Here is a 19444-nt window from a genome sequence, read left to right as displayed (position 1 = left end):
GCTGCTGCGGCTAGGAAAGCGAATAGAATGTTGGGTGTTATTAAGAAGGGTATGGAGTCCAGGTGTGCGGATGTTATAATGCCGTTGTATCGCTCCATGGTGCGACCGCACCTGGAGTATTGTGTTCAGTACTGGTCTCCGTATCTCAAAAAGATATAGTAGAATTGGAAAAGGTACAGCGAAGGGCGACGAAAATGATAGTGGGGATGGGACGACTTTCCTATGAAGAGAGGCTGAGAAGGCTAGGGCTTTTCAGCTTGGAGAAGAGACGGCTGAGGGGAGATATGATAGAAGTGTATAAAATAATGAGTGGAATGGATCGGGTGGATGTGAAGCGACTGTTCACGCTATCCAAAATACTAGGACTAGAGGGCATGAGTTGAAGCTACAGTGTGGTAAATTTAAAACGAATCGGAGAAAATTTTTCTTCACCCAACGTGTAATTAGACTCTGGAATTCATTGCCGGAGAACGTGGTACGGGCGGTTAGCTTGACGGAGTTTAAAAAAGGGTGTTAGATAGATTCCTAAAGGACAAGTCCATAGACCGCTATTAAATGGACTGGAAAAATTCCTCATTTTTAGGTATAACTTGTCTGGAATGTTTTTACGTTTGGGGAGCGTGCCAGGTGCCCTTGACCTGGATTGGCCACTGTCGGTGACAGGATGCTGGGCTAGATGGACCTTTGGTCTTTCCCAGTATGGCACTACTTATGTACTTATGTACTTATGTACAGTGCAATATGAAGCAGTAGGACCAGGAGCTCATCTATTCTAATGTATAGATAACACAATTTCATCTTTATTATCCCAAGTAAGAAGAAAATCAGATCACATCTCCTACCCTCTTTTCAGCACTGTAGTGAAATCCTTTATCACATTATCTCAGTTCAGATTCTTTAAGCCACTCCTCAGTCCACAATTAGCCAATCAGGTTTTCAGGATACTCACAATGAATATGCACGAGATAGATTTGCGTACAATGGAGGTAGTGCATTGAAATTTATATCACGCATATTCATTGTGGATATGTTGAAAACCTGCCTGGCAGGGTATGTACTCAGCTAACATATATGGTGAAAGGAACTACAGAAACTAGACAGAAAAGGATTCTCTTTCACTAGACTTTCAGTCATGGAACACATAATACAGTTGACAGGAAGTGGCGCACAACACAACCAACTCTAATCTCAAAAGCTAGGTAGTGTAGGTGTAGACCTATTGAAAAAGCCAAGTTTTTATCACAGACTTAAAATGTTTTAAAGATAACTCACTACAGATAGCTAATAGTAAGCTGTTCAAGAGGGCTGGAGCAGTGGGAAAAATAATACCATGCTATGTCTGATGGATTCTAGTCCAGAAAGAACCAAAAAGTGGTCATTTAATGATCTAAGAGTACATGTAGAAGTATACAGAATGGTCAGAGTACTCAAATAATGAGGAATGCCCATTCTGAAAGCCTTAAAGGCAAGGAGCAAGATTTTAAATTTAAGTACAATTTGACAGGAAGCCAGTGATGCTTAAGTAAGGAAGTTACATGATCCAATTTACAAGAGTGATGTAGTAGCCGTATGGCAATGTTTTGCAATGTTTGCAAACATTTCAGTGTAGATTTTGAGGAACCACAGACAAAAGAAGAGCAAGTAGGAAAGAATGGAAGGAATCATGGTCAAAGAGACTTCGAACTGAGCTCAGTTGCTGCAGTTTATGTGAATAACAGTTCCAGAGAGCTATGAAAGCCCTTCACCACTTTGGAGAACAAGAAGCATTAAACTTTAAAACCAAACTCCAAAAAGTGTTTTTTTTTTCAATTTGAATTTGAACAGGACCAGAGAAAGAGCATGATACAACCGATTGGGAAGGTGAAGCGTGTGGAAAAGGGATTTGTGATGGAGGAGGAGGGTAGAGAGAACAATGATTTGCTTGATTAATGAAGTTCATGGGAGGGGTCTTATAGAGAGATTGAGAGGAGAGGTGGTGAAGAGCAGCAGATTGAATGAGCTGGGAGAGGAGTAAGTGAAGCTTGAACTTTATGAGGAGAGGGGTTCTAAAGGGGTGCATGTAGAAATGTCCGGAATACTAGCACTTAAGTGCATATGTTTGCACATATCCATTTCAGTGCTAGTGAGTGCCTGAGCACTAGTTTTCAAATAGCTGATTACCTTAAATAGTCAGTATTTGCAAGGTAAAATAAAAAGAGGTGGGATATGGTGCAGCTCCAACATATGTACATAACTTACAGAATATTCCATGCTATACACGTCCCTGCCACATTTAGGTGCCCATACTTATGCTAGCTCTATGGCTGGTGTAACTGTTAATGCCTAAATGTTAGGTCTGCCAATTCCGAGTTATGCTAGATATTCTATTGTTATAAAAGAGTCTAGATACCTAGGTTCCATTATCTACTACTACTTATCATTTCTATAGCGCTACAAGGCATACACAGCGCTGTACACCATACATGAAAAGACAGTCCCTACTCAAAGAGCTAACAATCTAAATAGGACAGACAAACAGATAGAACAAGTAAGAGGTAAGGGAATTAAAGAGCTGGGGATAAAAAGTACAAGGCAAGTGAGTAGTGGTTAGGAGTCAAAAACAGCATCAAAGAGGTGGGCTTTTAGCCTGGATTTGAAGACGGCCAAAGACGAGGCTAGACGTACAGATTCGGGAAGTCTATTCCAGGCATGAGGTGCAGCAAGATAAAAGGAACGGAGTCTGGAATTAGCAGTAGAAGAGAAGGGGACAGACAAGAGAGATTTATCCACAGAACGGAGTACCCGAGGGGGGGGGGGCGTATTATCGAATAGGCTCCTACAGTGTCTTGTGGTGCTTAAATGGAGGCACCCAATTACAGAACTGTCTCCATAGAAAATATGCACACCTGAATTTTGAATATATTGTCATGGAGAGATGGTTCACTGGGCAATCTGTGTGCAGCAGGTTGCAGTAGTCTAAGTGGTAGTTGATCAGATAGTGGATAAGGGGTTTAGTATTGTGTTCAGAAAGAAAGAGATATTGGTGATGTTATAGATAAAGAAACAACGTATTTTAGCAGTGTTTTGGATATATATGGAAAAGGAGAGAGAGGAACTGAGGATAAATTTAAATATTTGTATATCTATTATGCACTTTCAATTCATTTAAAACCTGCTTAATTTTGTGCCTTGAGTAGATATGAAGTATAAATTTTAAACAGTTCACACAACTTGCACATTGGCAGCTAACAACTTTACATTGTCTCATTACAAATACACCTTCTCATTTGCTTGAACATCTCTGTAACCTTCTACATAAAATTTCCCAAGAATGACTAGGAGATTTCTTCCCACGTCATCACAATTTTACTCCATACAATTCAAAACATAACTTTAAATCTTTATCATTATGGTTTTCTTAGCCAGGTTTGCTAAAAGCAAGATTTTGCTTAAGAAATCATTAGAAAGGCACATTTTATATATGTAAAAACAAACGGGAGAAAATAAAATCACACGAGCATCCTATTTTTCAACAAACTGGAAGCATGAATGATCAATAGTAAAACAAAATGAATGTCAAAATATCAGCAAGTGATGTGTATAGAAAAGATAAAATCCCACAAGGCAGGAGGTGGAGATCAGGTAGGTGAGTCATAAAATCTATGGTTTATCTGTAGGGACAGGGGAAACCAGGGCAAAAAAGACCTGGCAATAGAAGCAAGAACACAGAATTGGAAGTTCTTTTACAGTCTAGGCCCAAGCTGGGAAGTAAGTAGTAGCAATGGTAGTAGATGTAGAAGAAAGCAGGATGACCGATTCAAGCTCCACATAGGCTACACACAGGAAAGGAGCCTCAGGAAGAAATGTCCCAGAATCCATTTATGTCAGTAGGGAATCCTTGCAACCCTCAGCTTCTCCATCTCAACCAATAAGAGATGTTCTTGGACTGTTCTAGCCTCTGGGTAGAAATTTTGTGACTCTTCTTGAGGATAACCTGGATCATTGCCGCTGAGATGGGTTCTTCATGGCCTCTCAATCGTGAGAATACCACAAAATATTCAAACATATATGTTTTTGTATCGCAGGTGTGATAAAGAGGTATGCTTGATATGTGTGTGCTATATAGAGCTGGCAGAATCGCACAGTGTTTTAAATAGTTTATATCAGTAGTTCCCAAACCTGGTCCTGGAGACATCCCAACCAGTCAGGTTTTCAGGATATCCGCAATGAATATCCATGAGAGAGATTTGCATGCAGTGGATATCTTGAAAACCTGACTGACTGGGGTGCCTCCAGGACCAGGATTTGGAACTACTGTTTTTATAAATTAATTTTGCTTGTTTTTTTTAACCCTATAGTTTTCTTCTACTCTTTCATATATACAGGTCAGCTGGTGCCCTGAACCTTCATTTGCTGGGGATGTTTTTTTCCTATTTTAGTTTCCTCCACACACTTAGTCGGGTCATTGTAATGAGAGTCCTTGACCAGGGGTCATGCACCAGGGGCACCTTCTAGAACCCTGCAGTCATGGCCCTGAATCCAGCCACTAGGGATGGACTGTTGTTTGCAATGATATAGGAACTGTCCATGACATATCTCATGTCGTTGCATGTCATTAAGTGAAAATGAGCAGAAAAAAAATCTCATTTTGTAGTTTTTCATTTGCTGATAATAATGTGCACTATTTGCAAACAGGGAGCAACTCATAATGACATTGCCCCTGAAACAAAACAAAATAAAATGAAAAATAACACATAAAATGAAACATAAGTACATAAATATTGCCATTCTGGGACAGACCAAAGGTCCATTAAGCTCAGCATCCTGTTTCCAACAGTGGCTAATCCAGATCACAAATACCTGGCAAGATCCCATAACATTTTGGACTGCCCACCCTGATTCTTCAAACAATGGCCATGACTCCTTCCCCAAGGGGCTGTGAACACAGTCTATATTGCACATAGAAGGTCTTATATGGGAATCAAACCAGGGATCTTCTGCATGAGCCTCTGACTAGCTTCTGTTTTTTATAATTGTTTTGTTTTCAAGAAGCAGCAGGCAGCCACCAGACCCCTCTGCAAAAAAACTCATTAGTATTCAAATAAAAACTACTTCCTTCCCCCGGGTCCTGCACACGTATCTTACCACATCCATAGGTATTGATGGGAAAGAAGTGGTCCCCAGGTGCTTCTGCCTAGATAAAATGTAAAAAATAAAATATGGAAACAAGCACAAAATGAACCCCTATCCCCTTAAGATAAATGAAAGGCAATGAAAACCATGCCCTTAACATCCCTTCTTGCCATTTGAGTGACCAGGTGGGTTTGAATCTTGCCAGCTAATTTGTGTTGGCAGTCTCATATAACCCAGCGTCTTATAATTCCAAAAGAAACAGAAGTAGAGCAGGTTTTTAAGCTAAAAAGTCATAGACCTCAGTGGCAACTCATTTCATAAGAACCAGAAAAACTCTTAGCTCGCCTTGCCTCCTCACTGGTCTATAATGACTTAAAGCCTGAATTTAAACTTGCTTTAATGTATTTTTTTTTTTACTTTTTATAAGTTTAAAACAACTTGACATCCAAACATTACACTGCTTAGCTTATGTCTCTTATAGCATTATTGCTTTATGCCACTTAGCTTTTGTTTCGTGTTATAAACAATAGGCCCGCATCTAAACATATGTTACTCTTAGGAGGTCTTTTATTAAAGATTAGTGCATGCTATCTGCAGCAGGGCCCACAGGAATAGAATGGGTTCTGTGGTAGATAATATGCTCTAATCTTTATTAAAAGACCCCTTAGTCTTCTTACAGTCCATGAATGTTTGTAGTGCATTAGAGATGAGGGTGAGATAAATGTCAAAGTGTATATGCATTCTGTGAAAAAGAAATGGAACAAAACCAAAGTGTGTGAGAAAAGGAGGGATCGCATTTTTGATGTTAAAAATTATGTGTACATTAAGATAAGATAGATTCTATGATTATTTAAGCTACTTTATGAATTAAGCTCCAACTAATTCAGAATGCTGCAGCACAACTGATAGAAGCCTGCAAGTGATAAGACCACATCACACCCTTCCTGCAAAAACTACGCTGGCAACTAATACCTTACAGAGCTAAATTTAAAACTTTTGATGTTCAAGGTCCTCAGGCAAAATGGGACGGAGTACTTAAAGAATAAGTTAGCCCTTTACACAACTTTAAGACCTCTAAGGTCCTCTCAAGGATCATCACTATCTGTACCCTCATCAAGAGAAATTGTACGATGTGATACCCACCAACAAGCCTTCTCAGGAGTAGCCCCGACACTCTGGAATTTACTCCCAAAGGGGCTATGTATAACTCGAGACTACCTCTACTTCAGGAAGCAGGTGAAAGCTTGGCTCTTCTCCAAGCTTTTAATACATAGGTTGACTGACTATATACCTATTCTGCACCTGGACTAGCTTGCTCAACACACTATAACTTAGATCAATTCCTCTTCTCTCGCTTAACTATACAACGAATTTGCCTTGAGTTTAGCTAACCATCAAATTATCCCAACTGACTCTATACCACGTATACCATGCATCATGTTCCCATCATATATCTGCTCTTGGTCCTTCAACTATATGGTAAGCCATATTGTAGAAAATCTTTAGCATCATATCTATGTTAGTTGAATGTTCTAATGCATGTTTATTAGGTGTATAATTAGTACTATGTTAACATTGTATTATATCTGTGGTATTTGAATTTCAGTGCTGTTAAATGTGTACATTTTTGATACTGTTTCATGGTAGTTCTTTCAAGTTTACCTCATTTATTGTATTTATGTTTATTCTTGGTTATTTTACTATTGTGCTGGTAACAAAATTGTAAGTTTTATGTTAATGTTTACGTGCTGTATACCGCCTTCGGTGAATCTTTTCATAAAGGCGGTTAATAAATAAATCCCAATAAATAAATAAATAAGAGCCCCGTTTACTAAGGTGCGCTAGCATTTTTAGCATGCTAGAGACACCCATAGGAATTTATGGGTGTCTCTAGTGTTAGCACACGCTAAAAACAATAGCGCGCCTACAGCGTAACTTAGTAAATAAATAAATTTAGCAGTATCTTTTAAAAAGTGAGCACTGTGTCCCCAGGTAGTGACATCAACCCTAAAAAAGTGACTGTTATTTGGAAAAGTACAAGAAGAGTTAAAAATAGGTACAGTTTAGTAAAATAATCTCCTTCCCTTCCTTCACAAGGTTTGTTTTTCTGTAATAAGGTAAAAGGTGAGAATTACTTAGTCTTTCACAATGTAACGTAGTTTAAAGTGTCAAAATCCCCCACATAGGAATTAATGGAAGCTTCCTGGTTGCAACAGAGGAATGGCCTGAGAGGGGTGTACATATGGTTGATAGGGGGACGGGGCATATCGGGGGGCTTGGGGTGGGGGGGATGTGGGTATATCAATAAGAAGAGTAAAGGATGTTAAAGAAGGACATTCAATGCTTTCCTTCCCATGCACTCCAATCTTTGTTCAGGCTGTGAGGATTATTTTTCAGCTTATGCTGAGTATCTGCCAAATATACATATTTATGACACCTGCTTTTTGCAATTTTCACTTTTTAATCCCCCTCCCCCCACTGGCTAAAATGAGCTTGGAAGAATCAGGTTTAGAATAATTACTGTGTACTGCTTTCTTCAGATATGGGAATTTCTTGAAGTAATCCCAATATAGAAGCATCAGACACGATTTCTTCCAAACCAAGTTGATCTGGGGGGGGGGGGGGGGGGGGGGGAGGAGGTGAGCCCACAACTACACAAAGGGCTCCCTTGGCAAATATCACTGAAGGAGAGCTTCAGGGCACCTGACTGACTGTGCCTGCTGCTTAAAGTAGTTTCCTCACTGAGTCTGTCAGCCCTGCTTTTTTTGATGCTAATATTCTTTATTTTGGAAGATAGCATTAGTCAACGAAAGGGGGAATTTTCAAAGTGCTTTCAAAGGGTGCTTAGCTATGGAAAATATTCCTTTCAAAACTGTATCTCCATGCTATGGAGAAAAGTGTGGTGCCAGGCCAGGGTAGGGTGTGCTAACTGAAGAATGCATGGTGGTGTTTACCCTCCTTATTGTACCTGTAAATTAGGCATGGTTAATAAAATTTCCAGAACACCAACTGCTGCAGATTTTCAAAGGGAACCCCCCATGGAGAGTTTCAAATTGAAAATCAATTTGCATGCTCACTGATCATATTTGTAGGTCTGCAACCTATCTAGAGGAGAAAGGGGCTGAAAATAGCCCTTTGTATTTTGATGGGTCCCAAATTTCCATGGTATTTGAAGGATGATCTTTATTGATATTTTAGTTTGAAATCCTAGTCTACAAAAAATGTTTTCAAAGTCAATCTTATAGATTTATGAATTTATGGTAAGTAGTCAGTATAATGTATCAGGATTTTCAGAAGGCTTTGAACAGATTTCCACATGAGATACTCGTAAGACATTGCCATACTGGGTCAGACCACAGGTCCATGTAGCCCAGTATCCTTCTTCCAACAGTGGTCAATCCAGGTTTCAAGTGTCTTGCAGAATCCCAAAGAGAAGCAAGATTCAATACTACTAACCCCAGGCTTTGGCGCTGGCTCTGTGGGTGTCTGAGCACCATTAATATTTTTCCCTGTAAGTCTGTAGATCTGGGGCAGCAAACTTCATGCTGAAGACCTACAGAAAAAACACAGGAAAGAAATGCTTCTGTATCCTAGCTACTACTTCTGCCCCACAACTGCAGCCTGTTGGCTGGCTCCCCCTTCCCCTGCTACCTTGTCCAACAGACTGTAGGGGGGAGGGAGTTGCTGTAACCTAGCAGCTGCCAATGGGGAAGGCATGTGCAACAGACTGACACAGTGGCATGACAATTTTACCAATAGCAGTTAAAGTAAAAAATACAGCGGTACTGGGAGAGGAATAAAATGGGCTAGGAAGGGGTGAAGGGAATGGAAAGGGGTCACTGGTTTGGAGAGAAAATGCTGCTCTGAAATGCTGAAAGAGGCAAAGGTATTGGGAGAGAAATAATGGGTTCACTGGTTAGGAGAGGCAATGCTTCAGAAGCAGGGCTGGTATTAGACTTTCAGGGTCCCTGGGCAGAAACCGGGAAGGGAGCTGAAAAGCTGGCCTTCCGGCTATGTCTCCTTCAGCTTGAGGCAGGTTTGGGACCCCCTATGGTATAGGGGCCCAGGGCAACAGCCCCGTTTGCCACTCCCTAATGCTAACCCTGTTTGCCACCCCCTAATGCTGGCTTTGTTGGAGAAAAAGGCCAGTGCTAGGCAGACTTCTACGGTCTGTGCCCTGATTCCGGCTGGAGTAGGGCTTCCATAACAACTTCAGAAGTTTAGGAAAACGGACAGTTCAGGGCAGACTTCTATAGTCTATGCCCTGGAAATGGCAAGGACAAATCAAGATCAGGTGTACATATGAGGTATCACATCATTCCTTATGTTATGAGTTATCTTTTTGGGCAGATTGGATGGACCGTACAGGGCTTTATTTGCCATCATCTACTGTGTTACCATGCTGCTCTGAAATGCTGGAAGAGGCAGAAGGGAGCTGTAGTTTTCAAAAGTTGGCTCCTATGACCCCAGGGATAAGCAGTTGCGTTGCCTGGGTCTACCTTAATAACTATCTATGGATTTTACCCCCAGGAATTTGTCCAAATCTTCCCTAAACTCAGGAAATTAAGAATGTCCTACTGTGAACTGGTAACTGGTTAAACGATAGGCGACAAAGGAGCATGTTTACTAGAGTGTGCTAGTAAATGAGCTTATACCCTGATGCTTTAAACTCTTGCGCTGTTCTGATCAGCGTCATAAAAATACTGCCAGAATAACGCAGAAGAACTATGCTAATGAGATGCAAATATAGGCATTCTCATAGCACTAAGCATTAGGGAGTGCGGAGGGAGGACTGTGCTTTGACGCAGGAGGATTGTGCTTGGCACATGCATTCAGCGGTAGGTTCGGCTCCTGTGCGCATGCGCCTGGTAAAACCTGAATGTGAAGCACAGATTGGCGTCTGTTTTCTGCATCCAAAGCATTTTAAATTATCTTTAGCTTGGACACTTATATTTAGACACAGAAAACAGACGCCAATGTGTGCTTTTGCTTGGGTCTTCTGTTTCTCATGACCAGTGAAGAAGGGCTTGCACTGGCTTCCTTCCAGTGGCGTAGCTACATGGGGCCATGGGGGCCTGGGCCCCTGTAGATTTGGTCCTGTACCCCCCTGCCGACGACCCTCTCAACCCCCCTCCCGCCGTCAACCCTCCCCCACCGTCGCCGTGGGCTACCTTTGCTGGTGGGGGACCCCACCCCAGCCAGCCGAGGTCCTCTTGCTTCCCGCGCAAGGCTTTGTTCTGTTTCTGATGTCCTGCATGTTGTACGTGCAGAACGTCAGACTCACAGAAACAGAACGAAGCCTGATCAAGGCTTAATTCTGTTTCTGTGAGTCTGACGTCCTGCATGTCAGAAACAGAACAAAGCCTTGCGCGGGAAGCAAGAGGACCTCGACTGGTGGGGGTGGGGGTGGGGTCTCCCATTAGCAAAGGTAGCCCACGGCAACGGCGGAGGAGGGTTGGCGGCGGGAGGGGGGTCGAGAGGGTCGTCAGCGGGGGGAGGGTCAAAGTTGTTGGTGGTGGCGACGACGGTGGAGGGGGTCGGCGGCGACAGGGGGGGGGGCTAAAATGTGCCCCCTCACCTGGGCTCTGGACCCCCCTCCTGCCAAAGTCTGGCTATGCCCTTGCTTCCTTCTGCTTCCAAATGCAATCAAAACCTGCAGATTTCACAGAAAGAAGCATGCGAATCCTGAGAAATCCTCTCTTTCAACACCCTAACGCCTGCTCCAACCTGACGTTATTCTTTGTCGCAGTAAGGCAGTTCTCTTTTCGGCGCTCTTTTCTGAGCATTGGGGAGGATATACAAAATAACCTCATTAACATGAGCTCGACTCCATTAGCATGCTGCTTGCACTGTTCATGTGTGCGCTCATTTGTTCCCGCGCTCCAGGCATCTAAACATTCTCCGCAGATAAATGCGAACACTAATCCAAAGCTAATGGCCTCTGGCACCTGTGTTTACTTTTGAGGATCAGGGCTTTAGTGCTTGCTAATGTAAGACTTTACTGCATATTTAATCCATTTCTAGCGCACCTAGGAAACAGAGCAATTTCTAGTATTTCTTTTTCAGGTCATGTGCTAATGTGGGAACAGAATCAGGCTCTTCAAAGAACAGTCCGTGGACATCCAATATTGAAATCAAGTTTATTGAGAGATGACTCTACATGTACCATGTTTTGGCACAGGGGTTGCCTTCCTTATGAGTCTTGAAACTGGTCTGAACAAACTTGTAGACAATGCATTCAGGAGTAAGGCTCCGGTCGGAAGGGAGTCGTGGTCTTTAAAAAGACCTTTGTGGAACGTAATGTAAAATATGGCTACTAAACGCCTGAGGAAGGCACCTCCTGTGCCAAAACATGGTACCATGTAGAATCTTCCTCAGTAAACTCGATTTCAATATTGGATGTCCACGGTCTCTTCTTTGAAGAGCCTGATTCTGTTCCCACTCTTCTCCTGCTCCTGAGACTGCTCGTGGGACTCTGTTGTCCTTTCCACTTTTGTGGTTGGGTTGCTTTTGCCTGAGCTGGATAGAATAACCACTCCCGTTCTCCACCCTGACACGCCCCCTCCAGAAAATAAATACAAAAAAGAAAATCCTATGCAATTAGCACGCAAACAGGTTACGTACCACAAAATACTTTAACATACTTTCTGGTAAGCGTTTTCACATGCGCTAAGCATGCATTAGGGTTTAATGCCCTTTAGTAGACATACCACAGAGATAAATGGTGGATTGCCCCAGGGACTTGTACTGGGAGGGGTGCTGCTTAACATCTTTACAAATGATCTGGAAACAGAGCAAGGTGATTAAATCTGCAAACAACACAAAGTAATTAAAAGTAGCTAAAACATCTGCTTTTGACAGATGAAGTGAAATGTGGGCAAGTGCAGTGATGTATGTAGGGGAAAAATAATCTCAACTAGAGCATCACAATGCTGGGTCACTCATTAGTAGGGAAAAGGATCTCTTAATCATTGTAGACATTACTTTGAAATATTCAGCTCAGTGCATGGTGGCCGTCAAAAGCAAATCAAATATTATGAATTCTTTGGAAACAAAAATAGAAAACAAAAGGGGGGAATTAGAAATGCCTCTGTATCAACATAGGGTTCAAGAACACCTCGAGCCTTATGTGCAGAACTGGTCACTGCATCTTAAATGTGTAGAATGGAGCTAGAAAAGGAGCAGAGAAAAGCCACAGAAATGATAAGAGGGCTGTATGAAAGACTAAACCGATTCTCTTCAGCTTTGAGATGACTCAGAGGAGACAGGATAGTGGCTCTTAAAATTGTGTGTGTTGTGGAATGTTAATAAGGACTGCTTTTCACCTCTTCAAAGAGCAAAAGGACTAAGGGACACCTCATGAATTCACTCATTCCATAATGCAGTTTCTTAGTCAGAGCACACCAAGCTATGGAACCTGTTACCCACCCAGTCTGGTTAAGGTTAGTAACATTGATGAGTTTAAAAAAAAGTAAAGGATTGGACAAGCTTTTGGACAACAGATCCTCACATAGGTATTAGCCAAAGTGCATTGTGTGATCTGGTTATATAATTTAATTTTACATCGGCATGCGTTAATCTGGCTTTTAAAAATGTGCACTGAGAAATGGCAAAAATCTAATATATTCAGAGAGAATTTAGAGTGAAAATAAGCAAGTACTGATTGTTGTTTATCTGTAAGAATAATTTAGTAGTGCATATGTAGGTATGGTTCATGCACTTAATATTAAAGTATTCCAGTTTATCATGTTCATACAGATAATTATTCAGTTTCCATAGAAGCAAAAAGTAAATAGGAGAAGGTTCTCTGAGCTGGTAACCTATAACACAGTTACTAGGCTCCTCTGCTTTCACAGCCTGACTTAGTAAGCTTTCTTTCCCCATAATTTATTTATGTACATTTTGCTCACACCTTTTTCAGTAGTAGCAAGGTATGCTACATTCAGGTACACTGGGCATTTCCCTGTCCCTGGAGGGCTCACAATCTAAGTTTGTACCTAAGGGAATAGAGGGTTAAGTGACTCACCCAAGATCACAAGGAGTAGCAGTGGATGGGATTTGAACCCTACACCTTTGATGTCAAGATTGGTGCTCTAACCACTAGGCCACTCCTCCAGAATGAGAGAAACCCCTTTGTAAACCAGACCCTTATTGCTTTTGGAGAGGTGAATTTAGGGCAATCATATGTGGAAATGTAGACTCAGTGATTACTTGCAGCATGCTAACTGACCAGGACACTTAGGGGTCCTTTTACAAAGAGCTTGCCGTGTGCCAATTCAGGGCTACTGCAGGAGCCCAATGGTAGTTTTTACCCTCAGCGTGCGCCATTTCTAATGCTACAAAAATATTTTGTATTTTTGTAGCATCGGGACTTACCCAGTGGTAATCAGCACTGCCCAGTCAGCACCAGGTTAGCACAGGAGCCCTTACAGTCACCTAAAGAGTGGAGGAGAGGCCTGGTGGTTAGGGTGGTGGACTTTGGTCCTGAGGAACTGAGTTCAATTCCCACTTCAGGCACAGGCAGCTCCTTGTGACTCTGAGCAAGTCACTTAACCCTCCATTGCCCCACATAAGCCGCATTGAGCCTGCCATGAGTGGGAAAGCACCGGGTACAAATGTAACAAAAAAATAGGTGGCAGTAAGGGCTCCCCACCCCCAGCAATGGCTACACACCAATCCCTGTGATTAGCACAGGGATTTTCTCTCCTCTCCAATCTGTCCAAAATTCTGCAGCACAACTTATTTTCCACCAGAATCGTTATACCCACACTAGCCCACTCCTCAAGTCACTTCACTGGCTCCCTGTCCGCTTCCACATTCAATTTAAACTTCTCGTACTGACCTTTAAATGCATCCACTCTGCAGCCTCCCATTACCTCTCCACTCTCATCTCTCCCTACATTCTTCCCTGTGAACTCTGCTTACTGGACAAATCTCTCTTGTCGTCCCCCTTCTCCTCCATTGCTAACTCCAGGCTTCGCTCCTTTTCTCTCGCGGCACCTTATGCCTGGAATAGACTTCCTGGACCTATACGTGTAGCTCCATCTCTACCTGTTTTCAAATCTATGCTGAAAACCCACCTTTTCACTGCTGCTTTTTTTTAGCTCCCATTACTCCCTCACCTGTAACTGTCTTGTCTGTCTGTATTATTTAGATTGTAAGCTCTTTTGAGCAGGGACTGTCTCTTTGTATCAGGTGTTCAGCGCTGCGTGCGTCTGGTAGCGCTATACAAATGCTAATAATAATAAAAGAAAAAAGAACAGCCTTATACTTGCTACGGTAATAGGGGGCCTCAACGAATATCAAAAACACACACCGACACTACCGCAGGCCTGCCTTTACCGCTGCTTGGTAAAAGGGGCCCTTACAATGACCCACAGGGTGTCATTTATATGCAGTAAATCCATGTATACAGAAGCCTTGTAAATAAAACCATTTGTGATACTTGAAAATTCAATTTTGTTGACTAATATGCTGATGGGAGCGTGCGGTAATTTTCTTTACGGTCACGATAAATAAAGCTTTACAATGTAATATACACAGCAGTTTTGTTAAATCAACACTTTCAGAGACTCCATATATCCATTCTGAAATGTTCTTTCCTCTTGTGGGGAAAAGTGGGGTGGAAGGACACTGCAGAAGACCCCTGCTTCCTCCCTCAAGTATCATTTGCAGAGCGTCAGCAGGCGTACCCAGGAAAAAGTTCATCTCACCTATTGCTGAAAACTACCAATCACAGAAGTTCCTCAGCCTCCCTCACCAAATTGTTCCCTTACACCTAGAATTTTTTATTTTCAGATTTTTTGCCCTGGTAGCTTTTCCTTCCTTCCAGCTTAGAGGGGAAAAGATCAATTTGGGCAACTGTTAAGAAGCGTTATTAACCCCAGAAACTAGATCTCTATTAGAAAAGCAACAAAGGTAATATGGAGTTTGGACCTGTACGATAAAGATGTATGAAAAGAGATTTGAGGAACTGAATGTGTGTACCCTAGAGGAAAGGAAGGATAGGGGGATATGACACAGATGTTTAAATACTTGAAAGGTATTAATATGAAAATAAATCTTTTTCAGACAAGAGGGAGCAGTAGAACTAGAAGACATGAATTGTTGCTGGGTGGTAGGGCTAGAAGTAATGTCAGGAAATACTTTTTCACAGAAAGGGTGGTGGATGCCTGGAATGCCCTCCCGTGGGAGGTGGTGCAGATGAAAATGGTTAAAAAAAGGAAAACTCTCATGATAACCGTGGCACAGAAAAAAGTACTTGAATCTGACCCAATAAAGATTCTGTGGAATGTATCAGTTCTAATTTTGAAAGTACAACAAGGGAAAAGTCTCAGGATTCCCCAACCTCCAGCCTATATAAATACAAGGCTTCTCTTTGACAGCCCTAGTACTCTTCTAATAGTAACATAGTAGATGACGGCAGAAAAAGACCTGCACGGTCCATCCAGTCTGCCCAACAAGATAAACTCATATGTGCTAGTTTTTGTGTATACCTTACCTTGATTTGTACCTGTCTTTTTCAGGGCACAGACCGTATAAGTCCGCCCAGTACTATCCCCGCCTCCCAACCACCAGCCCCGCCTCCCACCACTGGCTCTGGCACAGACCGTATAAGTCTACCCAGCACTATCCCCGCCTCCCAACCACCAGCCCTGGCACAGACCGTATAAGTCTGCCCAGCACTAGCCCCGCCTCCCAACCGTCTCTGCCACCCATTCAAGGCTAAGCTCCTGAGGATCCCTTCCTTCCGAACAGGATTCCTTTATGTTTATCCCACGCATGTTTGAATTCCGTTACCGTTTTCCTCTCCATCACCTCCCGCGGGAGGGCATTCCAAGCATCCACCATCCTCTCTGTGAAAAAATACTTCCTGACATTTTTCTTAAGTCTGCCCCCCTTCAATCTCATTTCATGCTGTCATCACAGACAGAAAAACCCTTGTATTTCAAAAAGTAAAGGATACTAAAAGAATCCACAGAATCAAAAAAACGGGGAAGGATCCATCTCGGAAGAACTAATATTAACAAATGAAACTTAACTTTTTCACATGCAGGTATGGATAAAGAAGTGTCATAGGTTCCAAACACACCGACTCAGGCCTCAGTTTCGCAAAAAAAATCGCTGTATCAAGGAATGTATTTACCACAAATTTAAACACAGGTCTAATTCCTGCTTGTTAGTCCAGATGAAAATGGTAACAGAATTCAAAACTGCGTGGGATAAACGCAAAAGATTCCTATATGAAAAGGAAAATGGAAGCAGAACAAATCTTAATGGTGCTTAGACAGTGCTATCCCCGGTGCTGAGCTTTCTCGCAAGCTGAGGCCACTTTTAACGTGGCGGTAAAATACCTCCATTTTCCCTATTTAGGCCACAAGCCTATTTCCCCATTAGAGTGTAGTCATTAGTGTATGATCACTAACCAACAGCTATTTTCTAGGCAGTGCGGGCTCATGGACTAACCACATGCTAATTGGATAGCACAGCAATGTAGCTGCACTAACCGATTAGCACAGTACAAGGTTTGGTTTATTTGATTTCCTGCATAGGGTCAGACCATCAAAGCGGTGTACATAGATTAAACAGAAAACATAAGAATACAGCTCTAGCATGCAAGCAGCATTATGGATAAGCAGTATAAAATGTTTTGTACATTTTTGGGATCTTACCAGGTATTTGTGACCTGGATTGGCCACTGTTGGAAACAGGATGCTGGGCTTGATGGACCTTTGGTCTTTCCCAGTATGGCAATACTTATGTACTTATGGAGAGGAGGACATAGATCCTAGACAGTATACAAAGAATTCTGCTGTTGCCGGCAGGCCCCCAATGGCCCCTACAAGTAGGCTATTCAACTATTAAAAGCCTCATGAAACAGCTGGGCCTTAAGCACAGCCTTAAATTTGGCGAGGGTGCCCACTGTTTGAAATGTTAATGGCAAGGCGTTCCACAGAGAGGGGCCCACTACACTGAACACTGAATTTCGAAATGTGCGCAAAGGCACCTCATGAGGTGCAGGGATCACCAACCAATGTTTTTGGCTGGAGCTCGATGGTCTGGGTGGAATATAGGGAAGTAACTGAGAGGACTAAAAATCTGGAATGCCGGATTGTAAACTAAGAGCAGAGTTTTGTATTTAATTCGTTGGTTCACTGGTAACCAATGCTTGAGCTATAATAGAGGTGTCACCTAGTCAAATTTACATGCTTTGTTAGCAGTACACACCTACTGTCCACCCCCAGACACACCCCAGCACTAAAATGTAAAATCAATTTTTTAATGTGTGGGAAGTGTGCGCCGAGGCCACAACAGCAGGACTCAGACCCACATCTCCTTCAGTAGGGCCATTTGACTGTTGCTGCCGAAGTTGTTCTGGCCCAGAAAGTTGTTGTTCCTCTGGGTGGGTAACAGAGAGTTGGGTATGAGCACCTCCTCACCTGATTCTCCAGACTGCTGACATGAGGGAACACTTCTAGGATGCTGTGGCCTTGTAGGTTCCATGGGACTGAGATACCACTCGTACTGCTGCCTGGACTTCCTTCCGGCATGGCTGAAGGAACCATTGGGCTTACACTGGTTGGTTCACAAAACCCCCAAAGGGTAGTCTGCATCATCACTGGGGTAAAGGTGGGTACTGGAGGCTAATGCTTCACCTTCCACCTTCTCTTCCCATTCTGAAGCCAAGGGGAGTCATGAAAGAGGTAAGAGCTGCCAGAATGGGCATTTGATCAGGACTCCATCCTGGTTCCCCGACCCTCCAATATAGAGGTTATTGACCAATGATTAAATTATCAAGCCAAGTAACTTAAAACATTCTGTGGCTTCATTGCAGTATTTGACTGAGGTCTCTTTCACCATTACTCTAAACAGTGTGAGTTTGTGAGGGTGTTAACACTTACTGTGTATATTTACAGCAGAATTGGAGGGGTTTTCTTTTGTTTTTTGCTGGCTCCCATAATACAGGAAACCATTGGACGTGGGCTTCAGATCTCACTGGGGAGTGCAATGCCATATACTGTATTAAAATTATTAAAACATTTTTTTAATCACATGGAAAATATGTACAGTTTCTTTTAAAGTAGAAATGTTAAAAATAATCTCTGGTTGTCCTCCTTTAACACGTCCTCTCTATAGACAGGAATAGCCGACACAGTTCATAGACTCTTTACTTTTGCCCAGCAATAATTGATTAACTTTTGTACACAGGAGCCAGGAAAGATTTAAAAGGTGCATGACACTAAGAAAAGGATGTAGAAATCTAGTTTCAAAGCATGTATAATATAGCGAGATAGTCAAAGAGGGGAAAGAGAGGTAAGGTGGAAATAACTCTGATATTAAAGAATCCAGTAATAAGACAAGTTTCCAGCAGCCATTCTTTTTAATCCCACTAGCAGGAGACTCTGTCACAAAAGAAGACAGATAGCTCATTTATTTATTAGGTTTTTTTTTGTGCAGTTGCCTCTCAACTCTGTGCCTCTGTATAAATAGTAGAGGTGGGCTTGATTGACTGGAAGGGGAGGATAGGTGTGTATTTATGCCATGTGAGTGGGTGGGAGAGGTTATGAGGAGGTCCAGTTTTTCCCTCTTGGACTCCCACTATAATTAATAAACAGTTCATTTGTATGGTTGTGGTTTCCAACTATTGTGTGAATAGGTGGGGGTGTGTATGAGTGAATGGAAGGTGTGCATGTGTGTTTCTGTGTGTGAGTACAGGAAGTTGAGTATTTTCATGTGTGTGTAAGCTAGACGGACAAAGAGAGAGAGAGAGAGAGAGAGAGAGAGTGTACAGGCAGGTGACAGGATGTATGTGTGTGTGTGAGAGAGTGAGAGAGTTCAAGCAGGTGAATGAGTGTGTGTGTGTGTGTGTGTGTGTGTGTGTGTGTGTGTGTGTGAGTACAGGCAGGTAAGTGCATGGGGATTCCTGTAGGAAAGGCCAAAGTTTTCCTCCTGGAAGTCTCTGTGTTTCACCTCTCCCTTTCTCTCTCTTACTATTAGAATGCCTCTCCTTTCTTTTTCCTCAGCCCCCACCTCCAAATCACAGCTGTACATCTTACTCTGTGGTCTTCTCCATTGGTGGGCTCTCCTGTTCTCTAGTGCTACTTCCTTCTCCACCAGCTATGAGATTCCATTCCGTTGCTCTTTGGTTTTCTGCACTGATGGGTTCTAGTCTTCCTGTCAGCACTGTGACCTTGGCTCCTTGAGGGTCCTGGGCTTCCAAATCTCAGTGTTGCTGCGTGCTGTAGGCCAGTGTTTCCAGGTCGATCTTGGAGTACCCTTTGCCAGTCAGGTTTTCAGGATATCCACAATGAATATGCATGAAAGAGATTTG

The sequence above is a fragment of the Microcaecilia unicolor genome, chromosome 4 (genome assembly GCF_901765095.1).
Source record: "Microcaecilia unicolor chromosome 4, aMicUni1.1, whole genome shotgun sequence".
Lineage (NCBI taxonomy): Eukaryota > Metazoa > Chordata > Amphibia > Gymnophiona > Siphonopidae > Microcaecilia > Microcaecilia unicolor.
The sequence above is the reverse complement of the archived record's forward strand: the minus strand, read 5'-3'. Positions refer to the sequence as shown.